The following is a 14,555-nucleotide window of genomic DNA, read 5'->3' on the forward strand; positions in this document are numbered from 1 at the left end:
CGAGCCGGAGGGAGGCTCGGGGCTTGCCATCAAAGGGCCGGTCGGAGGGGGACGGCCAGGCAGGGAGGCAGCGGAGGCTGCTTTGTGAAGCCGGGGCCAAGTGGGGCGGCTCTGCGCAGCATATGAGGCATGCATTTGATGTTCGCAGAGCGAGTCCGGGGGCGAGGGCTGCGGAGCGTTCACGTTCCTCTTTCTCTCTCTCTCTCTTTTTTTCCCTCCCTCTCTCTCGTTTCCGCGATGTCTGTCGGATCCAGGGTTTAGTGATCGGGGAGGGGGTGGGGGGGAGCCGAAGAGCACCTCCCCCTCTCCCCGACGAAAAAAGCCCCGGACGTAGTGAGCGGTGTAAAACTGACAAAGTGTGGGGACTGCGTTTAATGGTATCGCCTCGGAGCTCCTCGCAGCATTAATTCCCACTAATGAATCTTTTCCAGAAACTCCGTTCATTGCTTTCATCTGCTCTCCGGAGCCTGCAGCTTTTGTATTCCTATTTGTATAAAAAAAAAAAAGAGCTTGCGGGGCGGGCGGGGCGGGGGAGTGGGGAGTCGTCCAGTCCGCACCATGCAGCCTTGTAGCACAGCCCGGATTTTCCAAAGGTTTTTATTAACTTTTGTTTCTCCCCGTGGCCTTGCCGCGGGGGGCGGCCAGGGAGAGCCGTGCCCGCCGAGAGCCGCTGGGGAACAAAGCTGGGGGCTCGGGACACGGCGCGGCCCCGGGGCAGCGCCAGCGCCCGCACCCGCCGCCGCCCGGTGGCTGCGCGGCGCCCGGGTCGCCGCCGCCAGCCCGGCCCCCGCCGGCGCTCGCTCTTAACCGCGGCGCATTGTGCGCGCCGCTGACCGCGGAGCCCCGCTGTACCGCTTCCTCCTGCCGCTGCTCGCGCCTAGTTTCGTCCTCGAAACGCTGCCGCTTGCATATCTGTCTGGAGCCCGGTGCCGCCGCGCTTGCAACACACCGATTCATTTCCTTTCAGTTCTTCTGTCGAAGCCGCTGGGTGTTTTTTTTTTTTTTTTCCTCCTTTTCCCCGAGACAGTGCAGCGCTCACCCTAATTGCTTTTAGGAGGATTAGGAGCAAATTCCTCTCTTCCCCCCCCGCTCCCCCCCTCCGATTGCCTTCGCACGCCGGGGTTGCAGTTTATCCCTGGTGCAGTTCTTTGAATTGCTGTCACAAATAGGTGACTCAGAGTTAATTAGGAAGTATGCACTGGATCAATGGGCTGCACAGCTCATTAGTTATTCCCCAGCCTTTTGCAGCGTTGGACCTCCGGCTCCTCGCACCGCACCTCTCTTTAATAGGTAACCCGGAGGGCTGGCAAGGAGCAGGGAGCGCTTCGGGTGAGGGGGGCTGGGTGCGCAGAGGCGTGATTAATACGGACATTGAAGTTTCCAGGTTGGGAGGTTGTGTGCGGACGAGCGGCCGGGTCCGTCTTGCCAGAGCAAGACGCCCCTTTCCCTGCCCCTGCGGCCCGGCTATCAAACCTGCCTCCCTGCACGGGCGTGGAGGGCCCTCTCCCGCCGCGAGGTCGGAGGGACGAGCCCGGAATGTTACCAAAAACAAACAGGCACCAAAAAAAAAGTGTGTGTGTGTGTGTGTGTGTGTGTTTATTGGAGCGTACGCTGAAAGAGCAGACAAAATCTCATTTGTCAGGCATGAAGGTGGGCTGTGTGGAAGGCTATAAATATACCGGGGAGGATTGTATCGCGGTCACTTTTCTGTGCTTCGCCATTTCTAAGGTGAGTGGCGGAGGCTGAGGGACCGGGCAGGGGCTTCTCCTGGTATTGTTTGTCCGTCTGTGATAGATCGGTCTAGACAGCCGCTCAGGCTCCCTGCGAGCTCAGGAACCGGAGCCTGAAAGGGAGAGTGGGGGAGTCGGAGAGGAAAAGGTCACCGCGATATTTTTTTCTTTTTTCTTTTTTTTTTTTCTTTTTTTTTTTTGGTGGCCGTGGTTGTTAACCCTTAAAGCCAAGAGGGGATCGCGGCCGGCGGCTCCGGCTTAGAAGGAGCCGGCAGCAGCGGTCGGAGGGATGTTGCCGGAGGAAGGGGGAGACGGGGCAGCTCTGGGGGCCCGAGGTGTGCTGCCCCGTCCATCTAATTGCCTTTTAAGAGCTGTTTCCCACAACAGGAAAAGAGTTTACGAGGCGAGCGCCAGATTATTTCGTTCCCAGAAGTTTCCTCTCTCTGGAAACTCCGCGCCGCGCTCGGCGGCCGGAGCAGGCGGCGGCAGTGGGGCCGGGGAAGCCGTCGGAGCCGCTCGCCCCCCCCGGGCCGGCGGGGGCCCCGGCGGCAGCCCGAGCGGGGCGCTCCCGGCGACGGGGCGGCCCCGGCGGCGCCCGGCGCTGCCCGGCCCCCCGGCCCCCCCCCCCCCCCCCCCCCCCCCGCGGGCTGCGACGGAAAAGCCGCGGCGGAGGCGCGGCGCACCTCCCCGCGGGGTCGGGTCGGGCCGGGCCGGGCCGGGCCGGCAGCGCGGCCGCAGCCAGTTTCCGCGGCCGCCTTCAGCTCCCGTCAACTTCTGCCCTCGAGGCGCGGAGCCCGTCACCGCTCTGGGCCGGAGGTGGAGGGCAGGGTCGAGCTGGTTTTAAAGCGCTGGGAAGCCCTCCTCGGCTTGTTTCATGTGTGTGCAGGAGCCAGGCATACTTACCTACCGTCGGATGTTTTGAAGCGCACGGGGCTTGACAGAGGGCACACCTCGTGGACCGCCAGGGCAGGCTGAGAGAGCAGGGTCTGCGTTCCGGCTGGGGTGGGTTTGGGGTTATTTGCTCTGCGTGTGTTTCCTTTTGTACCACGACGTTCTCGGTGGACGAGATGCGATCGTGCCGTGCAAGCCTGGGCGGTACAGATTAAAAGCAGTTAAAGCTTTCGAGCGGTAGATAAAAGCTGGTTTTGTTGGATTCGCCTGCAGCACAGACCATTCCCATTCCTCTTTGTCTGAGCCCTGGTTCCGGGCGCTACAACCTTATTGGAAATGCTCCCGAGCAGTCCGCGGAGCCAGGGCAGCAGGCAGCTCAGCGCTTATTTACACGTCACATCTAAATACATCTCTAATTAGATAGAAGCAACGCCGGAAATGGCAGATTTGTTGCATATCTAATAGAGACCAGTACAAACAGACTCAGCAGGGTTTCCCTCTCTTCTACCCCCCCCCCCCAAAAAAAAGACCAGCAAGACCAAGCTAGTAATCTGAGACAGAGCAGAAATGACTTCTCCCATTTGAGTGTGTTATGAACCCCACTGGCAAATGTCTCCATTCTAATATTTAAAGCAATACTTAGAATGTGTGAACTGTATGCCCAAATATGGACTGGGTCTTGAAACAATACTGGTGTCTTGGCTTTATTCCTATGCTGGTGGACAATCCAGGCTCCGTGTCACGCACTGCATCTGCCTTTACCAGGATGTGCTGAGAGCTGTAGCTATTCAGGCAGTTCGAAAGTGTTGTCCCTTTTCCCTCCTCTTCCCCCACCCCACAATAATTCACTTTTTCTGAGGCCAAGAGCATAAAGAAGCCAAATCCAGTCCCCTTAGCGTGATGCCAGAGGCAAGGCTATCGAGCGTTAGGGGATCCTGTAACAGTCCGCACAAGCAAACTTTGCGGAGCTGTACAGCTGTGAGACCACACAAAGTTGTTGACATGCTTTCGGGTCTCAGTGTGTGGAGAAAATGGACTGAGGCCACCACAGCACGAAATGCTTGGTGCTGCGCATACCAAAGTGGTCTTAGCAAATCTGTGGCTGTCCTTTAAAAGATCTCTCAACTTCTACTCGTGAGGGGCCCTTGAAAAGACAGGCAAAAGCCCTGCTCTAGCCCACGTCGTGACTCTAGCAGCCACGTTGTCCACAGAATAAGTGTGGCTCTTGTTAGGGCCAGGCACAGAGCAGAATCGGGCTCTCATTTCTGAGGAGCATAGACAAAGGCGGCTGAGCTCTTGCTGGGGCTCCGCAATATAGTTCAGTTGCACAGGTGATATGCGATACGCTATCTTTCCCCCGAACACCGTAATAGATCACATTTTAGTGCGGGCTTATGAAGAGCAGCATAAAGCTGAGTTTAATATTTCCTCCTTAGGCTGATGCCGCTTTAGAAAGAATTGATAGCCACGGTGGGCCTGGTCTGCTGTCTCATGTTTTTACAATAAGCTGAGCACCTAAACAGAATCAAGCAGGCTCATTCGGCGAGCCGAGCTAAGCCCTTTTAACTACATCGAGCAGCTCTCACTCGCCTTGTGTGTGTATGTGCGTGTGTGTGCGCACACGCAGGAGCCAGCACGGAGGCCTCGGCTGCAGACAGGGGGAGTTCCCGTGGCCGTGAGCAGCCCTGGCTTGCATTTAATCCTGGTGTCCTTTCACAGAACAGGCTTACAGCGAATGTTACTCTGGAGCGACCTTTCCCTCTGAGCTGTTCAGGACCTGAAGCTGTAGTTGGAATAAACTGTCTTCTCCCAAGGCAGTGCACGTTTCGTGAGGGTTTTTCTGGAGCCTGTAGCGTGCCTTTGATGAGCAGACGAGGTGGGGACGGAAAGAAGGAGGCCAAGAACTCGTAGCAAATGCAGATTTAGGAAAGTTCTGCTCCTTTCCAGCAGAGATTTCATTTTTCCTTGTTTGCTGGACAGCAGTTCTTGGCTGAGAGGCGATTTTTTTCCATCTTCTCTCTCACCATTGGAAAAGTTAGCAAATGAGAGCACGCTTTGGTACCTGCCTACGTGTTTTTGTAAAATGTTGTCTGAATTATCTGGTACTCTTTCCCTCTATGCACAAACACTCCTCGCACCCCAAACCTACCTTGTGCGATAATAGATTCGGTGCCGTGTGATTAGACATGCAAGGAAGTCCTCTTGGAGAAGATCCTGACAGCATGAAATATAATTTGTGATCTGAAAGACAGTTTCCAGTATAATCTCATTATGCACCACAGACTCCCGGTGTTATTTTGTAGAAGGCGGACAATGATCAATTTACATTGACCTGGGGCTGGGCGAGCTTTTAGATGGTAATTGCCATATTGATTTGCATGCAAAAAGAAGACCTGCTAAAATTAAAGACCGGAAGCTAAATTAAACTAAATTTATTGTCTAGGTGCAAACTAAAAGACTTGTAAAAGTCCAGGGTAGAGTTGGAGCGCTATGAAATTCAGAGGAAAATCCTTCTATTCCCCATCACTCTTGAAAATTAATCTCCATCATCGAGAACAGGGCTGTAAAGACCCCATTGTGAACAGAAGGCATACAAACCAGGGCTGTTCCGTGTAAGCCTTGACTCTCTAAACAATCGGAGAATAAAATATCTCCTCTGTCCAATGAAAATCTTGGGCTGAATGTTGGGATTGTCGTGCTAAGGAAAACAAAGCTTTATTTGGATAAGACAATTAAAGTGGAAAGCACAGAATCCACCAGCCACACTGGGAATCGGTAGTATAAAGAGCTGAGTGTGTTCAATAGACCGCTGGGGAAAGGGGGAGGCTCGGGGCTACGCTCCGCCGTGGAGCCGGCACCAGGAAAGCCTGGCATTGTGCTCTGCGTGGTCCTCTGTGAGGAGGGGCGAGATCACTTTTAGCCAAATGTGCTCTCCTTTGAGTGGCTCCGTCTGCTTCCCAAGTGCTCTCCCACGACCGAGGGTTGCAACGACGCAGCTCTGCAGCCCGGTCGTTCCCCGTGCACCTCCGGACGGCCTGCAACGGGTTGCGATAGGCTGATGCTGCCAGTCAGCAGGTTACTTCTGAGAGCGCGTTCTGCTTTTCTGTTTCAACTGAAGTAGCTCTAGCTCTTACCCCAGGTGTTAATTTAGCACTCAGGAATATCTCACCTAGAGGCCTTATAAGTATTTGCATATTACAAAACATTTGGGCCTGTATCCGCAGCTGTAAAAGTCAAATCTCCTCCTCCATGGGCATATCAGAGTAGCTGGTGCTCAGCTCAGCAGAGAGATGTGTGCCCGTACTTGTATGGGCAGCAGACCCCACGCCTAGGACAGCCCGACGGCTGTCCTTGTGGGTGTGCGGATCAGGCACTGTGGGGAGGCTGTCTGTCCCTCTCCCACTGCCCTCAGACTGCTGCGTGTTTTCCCTGCGCTGCGGGGAGCAGGCCCCAGGGCTGCTGGGGGTCTCCTAGAGGGGGTGGGAGAGCCTTGCGAGGCTCATTTAGCTGCAGCTTGCCTGGAAAGGGTCAGAAGCGAGTATGGCGTGTTTGTGTAGTGGCAGGTAGAGGCAGGGAAGCGGAATCAAAGCTGGAGGGGCGTATTCTCAGCTCTCCTTGAAATTCCCAGAAAACTTGCTAATGGCATGAAAGAAAAAGGACGGCCTGAGCGCCTCTCCTTTCTAAGTGTAAATCCCTCGTGTGAGCCGAACTTTCTCCATGTGAAAGTTCCTGGCTATGGAGAGATCCTGCCGGGATCTCTGATCCCTGGGCAATCCCCTTTGCTCCCACGCCCCGGCCTGCCGGGGGTGCTGGGTTGTGCTCTGAGCTTCTCCTGCAGCAGTAGGAGGCTGAGTTGTGTCTTGGGGGAAGCCCTTCCCACAACACGCAGTCCCCCTGGCTCACCTTGCTCTGGCCTGCTTCTGCTGCCTGCACAGTGTTTTCCTTTCTTCCCGTTTCACCAGTCAAGCACAAAGTGGATTAGCAAAGCCCCGTGCAGAATTAAGCCGCCCCGTGCAAAGTTATGCTGAGCTCCGCCAGGAGGACTCGCCTTCCTTCCCCGGGCAGCCCTCCTGCGCTGCGCCGTGCTTTGCAGTGCCAGGGCAGGCTGGGGCCTGCGGGCAGGGGCGGATGCTTCCCAGGGTCTCCATACAGCGATGGGCGAGCAGAGAAATAGCTCCGGCTAAAGTTGGGGGCAGCAGGGGAAGCTGGAACAATACTTCCCAGCAGGAAGTGATCTCCCAGGGTAAACGTTTTAATGGAAGTGTAACCTGGCATTGCGAAAAAACGCAAGCCGGGGCGGCTGCTGCCAGCTGGGGAGGGATGCAGGGCGCAGAGAGATGCGTGGGAGGCTGTGCTGTGCTGTGCTGCGCTACGGGCGCCCACAGCGAAGCGGCGCGTGGGGAGCTGGGGGTGGTTGCGGCGCGGCCTGCCCTGAGCAGGCGGCTGAAGGTTGTCTTATTTTAGCTACAGAAATATCTCTCTAGATCCGTTACTGCGAGATCTCGTTTGCAATAAACTGTATTGGCTCTCCTCTTTATACAAATTGCTGGTATGAAAGAAAACCCAGCCTATATGCATGGAGGCAGGCATGAGCTAGTGAGATCAGGTTTCCTACTGAGCTCCCGGAGGAGAAGTCAGCATTTGATTGAAGCTACACTTGGTTCTTGGTTCCCAGGGGACAGCAGCCCTGAAACACGAGAGCCCTCCCTCTTTTTTTCTCTCTCTCTCTCTCTCTCTCTCCCTCTCTCTTCTTCCTCTAAAAGCCTTTGTGCTGAAAGAGCCTCAGTAGGCACGAATCGCTGGTCTCTCGCAAGAATGTGTTGCAGCCTTTGCTGACATTGTTTTGTTAGCAGAGGTTTTTTTACCAGGCCAGCAGATTTCTAGCTACGTATAGGCAATGAACAGTCGATGATACTAACCTCCAAATACGTGGCATCATTTGTCGGTGAATGTGATTCGGAAGTTAGCGGAGACATTACCACATTGGTGCTAGGCACCTTACCTGTCTGGGAAGTACTGCCCTTTAGCGAGAGTCAGGCCGAGGTAGAAATGTTCTTCCAATAAAATCCACTTTTTCCCATGCTGCTGCTGGTTCCAAAGCTGCACGTAAGCATCTAGAAACTCATACGTAACTGGAGTTCCCATGGTCTCTTCAAAAGTTCATCCAACTACATATTTTTTAAGAGAAATTTGCTCCGTAAGGATTTTCCTTTACAGACATACACTTTAGGTAGTGCTAGGAGTCCGACTATAGGCAAGGAAAGGTTTCCTCAGACTGATTTATTTTCCTCTCACTTCTGTTCAATAAATTCCACCTCTCCTCTAACTTTGTTGCTAATACAAAATATAAGTGAGCGTAGGGAAAGAAGTCCTGGGATTTATGCTCGAATTCCAGCTGTGACCAACAAAAGAGTGCGCGAGTGCGCAGCACACTCTTTTGCTGCCAGACCGCTGTATCCCGAGCAAAGTTTGAATCACGCTTTAGGTTGCTGATTGTTTATTATTATTATTATTATTATTATTATTATTATTATTATTATTATGAAAAGGGCTGAAGGTGGAGTTGGAGCTTTTAGAAATGCATGTGGGGCCTCGCTCCGCTGGATGGGTTTGTGCTGGTGGCCCGGGCCAGGTGTGGGGCGGCCACGGGGAGCCCAGGCTCCGAGCAGCGAGGGCATCGCCACCCTGTCCCCCGCCAGAGCTTGGGGTGGTAATAGGTGGAGCAGGCCTGTGGGCCGGGGGAGGGAAGGTAAAGGCGAGCATTTGAGGGAGTTGGGTGCTCAGAGGGGAGGTTTTTGCCCCGAGGCGCGGTGGGAGCCGAGGCTTTCCCGGGTACCGCTGGGCTTCCCCGTGCCCTGTCCAAAAGCCACTCCGAGAGGCGAGCTCAGGTGCCGACGTCGGGCGGGAGCGCGGCTTGGTAAGCCCGTGCCAGTTTGCGGGAGGACCCCGCGGTGCTGGGGTCACCGGCAGAAAACCGGTGGGTCTGGTGGAGAAAAGTGACCCCCCCCACCTCCCGCGTCCCGTCCCGTCCCGCAGCAGCCCCCCGGAGCAGCGAGGCTCCGCCTGAACACTCGCCCGAAACAAGCCCGTTTCTCCCCCCGGGGCAGGGGGTGGGGGAGGTGGCTAGAGGGTGTTCCTTGTTTTGAGTAAACCAGCTGCAGTAGTTGATGGTAAAGCAATGAAGGCAGACACAATGCTGCTGTTGTTGGTTTGATCTCTAACTGTGGATTGTTAGTCTGGATTTAACTATGTGGTAAGGGGGGGGAATGTGAAGGCTGTTTACAGCTAGTGCAAATAATGTGACAGCTGTTGGAGCGCGAATAGCCCGCGCCTCTTCGGCACTTGCTCACAAAAGCTGTGGCTGCGGCCGCGGCAGCCCCGGGGCCGCCCGGCGCTCCCGGCCCGACGGGGCGCCCCGGGGCCGCCGGGCACCGCGGGCAGCGCTCCGGAGCCACGTCCTTGCCGTAAGCGGCATCCCTTAAGCAAACGCTCCGGGGCTGGGAGAAACGGGCCCTGCCTCTTGCTTTTCCGCTTCTTGATTTACAAGCGCCCGGGTGCTAAGGGAGCAACCGGCAGGCCGGCTCGTTTCTCCGGCGGCGCCGCGTTTGACCCCCCGCCGAGTCTGTTGCTAGGAAGGCATTTCTCCCCGTGGACGTGGCGACGGATTTGCGCCGGCAGGACCCACCCCCGGTGACTTTGGCGAGCGCGGAAGCGGGTCCCGCGGCGTGAGAGCAACGCGGGGGCGGTGCGTGCGCCGCCGGGCGATGCGTTACCCAGCGCCGTCGGTGAACTCCAGCCCCGCTTGGAGTAATTTATAACGTTAGGGTATCTCCGAGCTCGGCAGCGCGTATCCTGACAATATGGTGAACGGCAGCGTGTGTTTGTTTTTCAAGCACGTGCTGGCACAAGAGAAGTTATCTCTTGAGATCGCTGGGTGCAATCTTTGATAACCTGGACGTGCAGGCACCCCTGGACTAGATGCTCGGTTAAACGCTGCGCCTACATACATAACCCGACCGACTGTTTTCTCATCAAAGCCTCTACATCTCCAGCCTTCTGCTCGCTTTTTTGAGAGTGCGATCTAAAATGCTGCCTGTTCTTGAAGTTTGCTCCTGTATCCAAACTGATCTCTCGGCCCTTTCAGAAGAGCCTCTGGAAAGTCGAGGGAACTTAGAAAACTGGGTTCCGGCCTATATTTGTACCTGACATAGTTTTGCTGCCTACGAGAATCGCTATGTTTTATATAGTAAGTGACCTCCACGTACTATTGTCTTTTTGACGAGGCTGCTCTGGGGGCGGAAAGCAGGGAGGACGGGGAAATGCTAATTTTCCCCATTCTTTTTGTAATTTTGGTCGATGGGTTGCCTTTATCTATTTTTCTCCACTCAATCTATTTTTTTTCTTTTGGCCTTGACTGTCCCCTTGGTCCTTTATGGATTATGCTGTGCTATTAGTGGTGAAAGTATGCCAGTACTCATTCAACAATTTTAGCATCAGTTCCTATAAACTGGTGTTTTATATGACATGTGCCATTTTTCTGCAAGAATACTGCTTGCGAAACTAGTTTCGCCTTGGAGCAAAGGCGGAAAGATAAACAAGTCTGCATAGCCAAAACACTGGCAATCTCTGCCTCCTTCCAAATCTTTTAAAGTCACGGAGTAATATTTGCAGGATTATGCTGCTGCCTCTGAGGAGGGAACGTCGCTAGCGTTAAAAAAAGAAAAAAAAAAGCTAATGCAAATTAGAGAAAAATAATTTTCTTTCAGCGATATGCAATGTATTAGTCACTTGTTATCATGCTTAGAGGCAGACCTCATTTGCGCGTCTGCCAACTCGTTCACATCTGCTCAGAGCTGTTCAGGGCATTTTAACCTTGGCGGTGTTGTGTCGTAGTCCCACGGATCAAGAACGAGTAATTAAAGCTCTAAGCAGCAGCAAAAATTCATAGCCGCCCATCTGCATCGCAGTTGATTCGCTGCTTTGTTTCGGTGCGGAGCTTCGCGATGGGAAAGCAGGGCCGGCAGCGGCCTCCGCGCTGCGCGCAGCGCCCGTGCCTGGGTCTCCCTGCAGCTCCGCCGGGGAACCGTCTTCTCCCGGACGACATCGCCGCGCTAGACAACTTTTTATTTTCGTTCTTTTCCCCACGAAAAAGCCGAGCATTGTTGCTGTTTTTTGGGGGGGAGGGGTGGGTCGTTTTCGCACGCTGTGTGGCAGGGGTAGGTGGTGGCTGCTCGTGTTACAATGAGACGGGCGGTGTGCGGCGGTGACTGTGCCTGAGGTGGACGTGCATTTCTTCAAAAGGTCTGGAGAAGGTGATGTGAGGCTCGGGACACGTAGCTGTGGAGAGATTTGTAGAGGTGGTTGTAATTCTGCTTTCGTAACTGAGGAATCGCCAGCGCTTTCCAAAAGTGCTCGGAAAACATTTCCCATCAAGGAGAAACGTTAGCGCTGTAAACCCGACATAAACTTTGGGGCGAGGCTAATTTTTACGCATTGTTTAGCAGAAACCAAACTGTTTGTTTGTTTGTTTGTTGTGCGGGGGGGGAGAGAAAAAAAAAAGCCCCAACTTGCTAAGCACTTTTCCTTACACGCGGCCGCTGAATGTCCCTGTGCACCTGGGGCCCGAGCCAGCCCCGCGCAGCCCCAGCCCCCGCCGCGGCTGTGCAGACAAAGCCCTGCGGGAAGCAGGAGCCTTTTAGGCCAGCCGCGCTAGGTAAAACGAGAGACGGAGGGACCTAAGTTTAATATTTCGCTGTTGTGCGCCGGCCATTTGCTGCATGAAGCGCGGAGCCGCCGTCCCCCGGCGGGGCTACCGCCGGGGGGGGGGGAGGAGGAGGAGAAGCGGAGGGAGCTGCTCCCCATCCATCAGCCCCTCGAAGCTGTTGCTCCGTAAATGAGGGAACCACAGGCCCTGTCAGCCGCAATTATGCAAAATGAAGTCGTCCGTGATCAATATCTCCCAACGTCCCCGACGGATGCGTGTGGGGGGGGGGACGGGACCGCCCCCGCCCGGCGTGCCGCGGCGGCTCGGCGCTGGGGAGCGGTGCGCCGGGGTGGCCGGAGGGAAACCAAGGGCGTACGTCCCATTAATCATTCCCCCCCCCCCGAGGGAGTGCGGGGGGGGGGAGGGAAGGAAACGGGGGCCGTGCGCCGGTATTTCTGCAGGGATAACGTTGCGGAAGTGAGCGCAGCCCGTCGCTCAACTCTCTCTCGCAGCAGCACTCGGACTCATTTTATTCAGTGTGTGGGGGTCTGCCCCCCGCCTCCAAACCCGTGAAGTTTCCTAAAATAAGTGCGGGGAAGGGGGGGGCTCGGCGGAGCGCGGTGCACGGCGAGCCCGTGGCACTGCGCTCGCCCAGCCTCCCGCGGCCGAACAATGGGGGAAGGGGCCGGCTTGGTGGCATTTGTCTTTTTCTTTCTTTTTCCCCCCCTTTTCTTTCTCGTCCTCCACTCGCCCCCCCCTCCCGCGAAAAGCAAAAGCCCGTCGGAATAAAGGCAACAATGTAGGGCTCCCGGGGTGCCGAGTGCGCGGCGGGTTAAAGGGGTGGGGGCGCCCAGGCCTGCGCGCTGCCCTTCCCCGCGCGGCGTAGCCAACGTTGGCCGAAATTACCTGAAATGCACATTTCCGCGGTGCTTGTGCGTGCGTGTGTGTGTGTGTGTCCCCCTCTCCCGCTGCTGCCGCTCCTCCTTCGCGGCTCGGGCTCGGCTGCTGCCTGTTGTCTCTGGCAGCGGCAGCGGAAACCTCGCTGCCGTGCGTGTGTGTGTGTGATTGTGTGTGTGTGTGTGTGTGTATGCGTGTGTGTGTGTCTAAAATGGCGCGCCCGGGCTGGGTAGGGAGATGCCGCGGCGGGTGGGCGAGGGAGGGAGGCCGGCTCTCGCCGGGGGGCCCCGTCGGTGCACGGGGACCCGGGGGTTTCTGCGGCAGAGCCGGGTCGCGGCTCCCACCCCCTCTCCCCCGCTCGCGGCATCGCCTCCTCCGAGCAGCGTTACTCATGCTGCCGCCGGAGCAGTGGGGCGGGGGGGGGGGGAAACGGGGGGCTGCCCGCCGCGCGGCCCGAGAAGGAAACCCCCGCCCGGGGCAGGGGGAGCCGAGTGTCGCGGCGCCGGGACGGGGCCGCCGCTGGAGCGGACGGGATCGGTCTTTCCCGCGAATCCCCGGGAAATACCTCACGCCGCGACGCCACGAAGTTGGGTGCCGACCGAGTCGCCTCCCCCGGAGGGGGCGGGAGTCGTTGTAGCTCCCCCTCTCCCATCGCACCCCCTCGGTACGTTTTGACCGGGGGGGGTGAGAAAATAGGGAGCGGGGACCCCTGCCCTACGTACGCCCTATAACGTTCAAATGTTGGCACTGGCGTGGGCTGGGGCAGCCCTCGCCCCCCTCCCGGCGGGGCCGCCCCCGCGGAGAAGCGTGTCTGGGGTCCGGGGCTTCCCCTAGGGCGCCAGGGCGGGCGAGCGCCGTGCAGGCTGCGGGGGGGGGGGGGAGGCGGCCAGGGTTATTTGAAGGATCGCCAGCCATTTTAACTTTCCCTTATTGGCCTCCTCCCCCACCTCCCTTCCCCAGTTCCTAGGCTTATCATTAATTGAAAACTTTTTTTTTTCCTTCTTCTTCCCCTTCCCTTTTTGGCTGCAACCGGCGCTGAGCGCAATGCAATGATTCGCCTCGCAGCATATGGGAAAGGGGGAAAGCGCTGCTGCCGCGGCGGCGCAGCGACTGTCTGTGCCGGCTCCAAGGCGCGACAGACGGCGCGGGGGGGGCGGGCCGGGCTGCGTTCCCCTCACCCCCCCGGGGGGGGGCACGCCGGGACCCCCCACAGCGCGCAGCCCCCGCGGGGGCCGTCCGCCGGCCGGAGCGCGGCGGCGGTGTCGTTCCCCCCCCTCCCCCCCGGCGGCAGCGGGGCCCCGTCGGGGCGGGCTGGGGCGCTGGCGCGGCGGCCCCGGCTGCCCTCGCACGGCTCCGCCGCGTTGTGTTTACACGGCAGAAAGTCCCGGTCGCCGTCCTGCACGTGACGGTGTGGGAGCCGCGGGGGGAGGCGAGGCGAGCCGAGGCGGGGAGCGGCTGCGGCAGAAACCCTAAAAATAGACGCCGACCCCCTTTGCGCTGCGTGCACGCTGCCTAAACCGAAATGCACTGGCGCGCATGACTCAATATGTATTTTAAATCGGTTTAGAGATCTCGCTGGCGCATTGTGCTTAGCTTTATGGTTAAATGAAATGCCACACGTCCCGGGTAAAGGTCAAACTTCTTCTCTAATCCGCGGATCCGTGCGGCGGCTACTTAGTCTGCTGCTTCCTCCTCTGGTTTACAAAATGTGTCACTAGCGGTGATGCCGTGTGGAGATTGCAAAAAATAACCCAAGGTATTTTTTTTTAAAGCCCAGCCACCCCTGTTCTTTAAACACTTGTCTAATATTAGATCGCTGGCTGTTGCCAGAGCTTTATACGGCGTATTGTAAACGGTGCAATTATACAGCGTCTTTAAAGTCTCCTTTCTAGAGGTGGCACAGGTCATTGTTTTTATAACTCGTAAATATGTAAGTCATAGGTACAAGATAAACGAGGTAGCTAAACACATTCATAAGCAGCTGCCTGTATTTAAGCTTATAAATATGGTACAAGTGTTGCCCTTTAAATCAAACTCCAGATGAACGGTTTGAGGGCTAATCGAAGTAGATTGCTACGAGTCCCCAATTGCTTTTCACTCCTCTCGGAGGGATTTTCACAAATCTAGAAATGATCCTTTCAGTGGCCTGGAACCTAACCGGGGGGGGGGGAATCCGAGCCGGGTAATTTATTGCATTGTTTTTAATTTCCGAAAGGCCAGGTTGTTTGCTTAAGTGCCTCTCGCTCCGCCGGTGCCACTGGCTTTTTTACTCCGCGGCTCGCAGACTTTAACCCGCGAAGCCTTCCCAGCCGCCTGCCGTTGCGCTGATGATG

General features: G+C 56.5%; 1 protein-coding gene and 1 long non-coding RNA gene across 18 annotated transcripts in view; one reads left to right on the forward strand and one right to left on the reverse strand.

Annotated features, from left to right (window-relative positions):
* The window catches only part of BCOR (BCL6 corepressor), an 84,155-nt gene that overhangs the window by 26,298 nt on the left and 43,302 nt on the right, over window positions 1-14,555 (forward strand). The window contains exon 1 of one of the 17 annotated variants that reach the window (XM_009686323.2): window positions 9,549-9,867. The exons of the other annotated variants lie outside the window; for them this stretch is intronic. The gene's annotated coding sequence lies outside the window, so the exon portion shown is untranslated. Of the gene's footprint in view, window positions 1-9,548; window positions 9,868-14,555 lie in introns of those variants that run through there. 17 annotated transcript variants of the gene reach the window in all.
* On the reverse strand, window positions 10,363-12,601 carry LOC138061892 (uncharacterized). Its single transcript, XR_011135890.1, has 2 exons — window positions 12,232-12,601; window positions 10,363-10,958 (listed from the first exon to the last, which is right to left on the reverse strand). It is a non-coding gene; the product is annotated as an uncharacterized lncRNA (long non-coding RNA).

Source organism: Struthio camelus, chromosome 1, assembly GCF_040807025.1.
Source record: "Struthio camelus isolate bStrCam1 chromosome 1, bStrCam1.hap1, whole genome shotgun sequence".
NCBI lineage: Eukaryota > Metazoa > Chordata > Aves > Struthioniformes > Struthionidae > Struthio > Struthio camelus.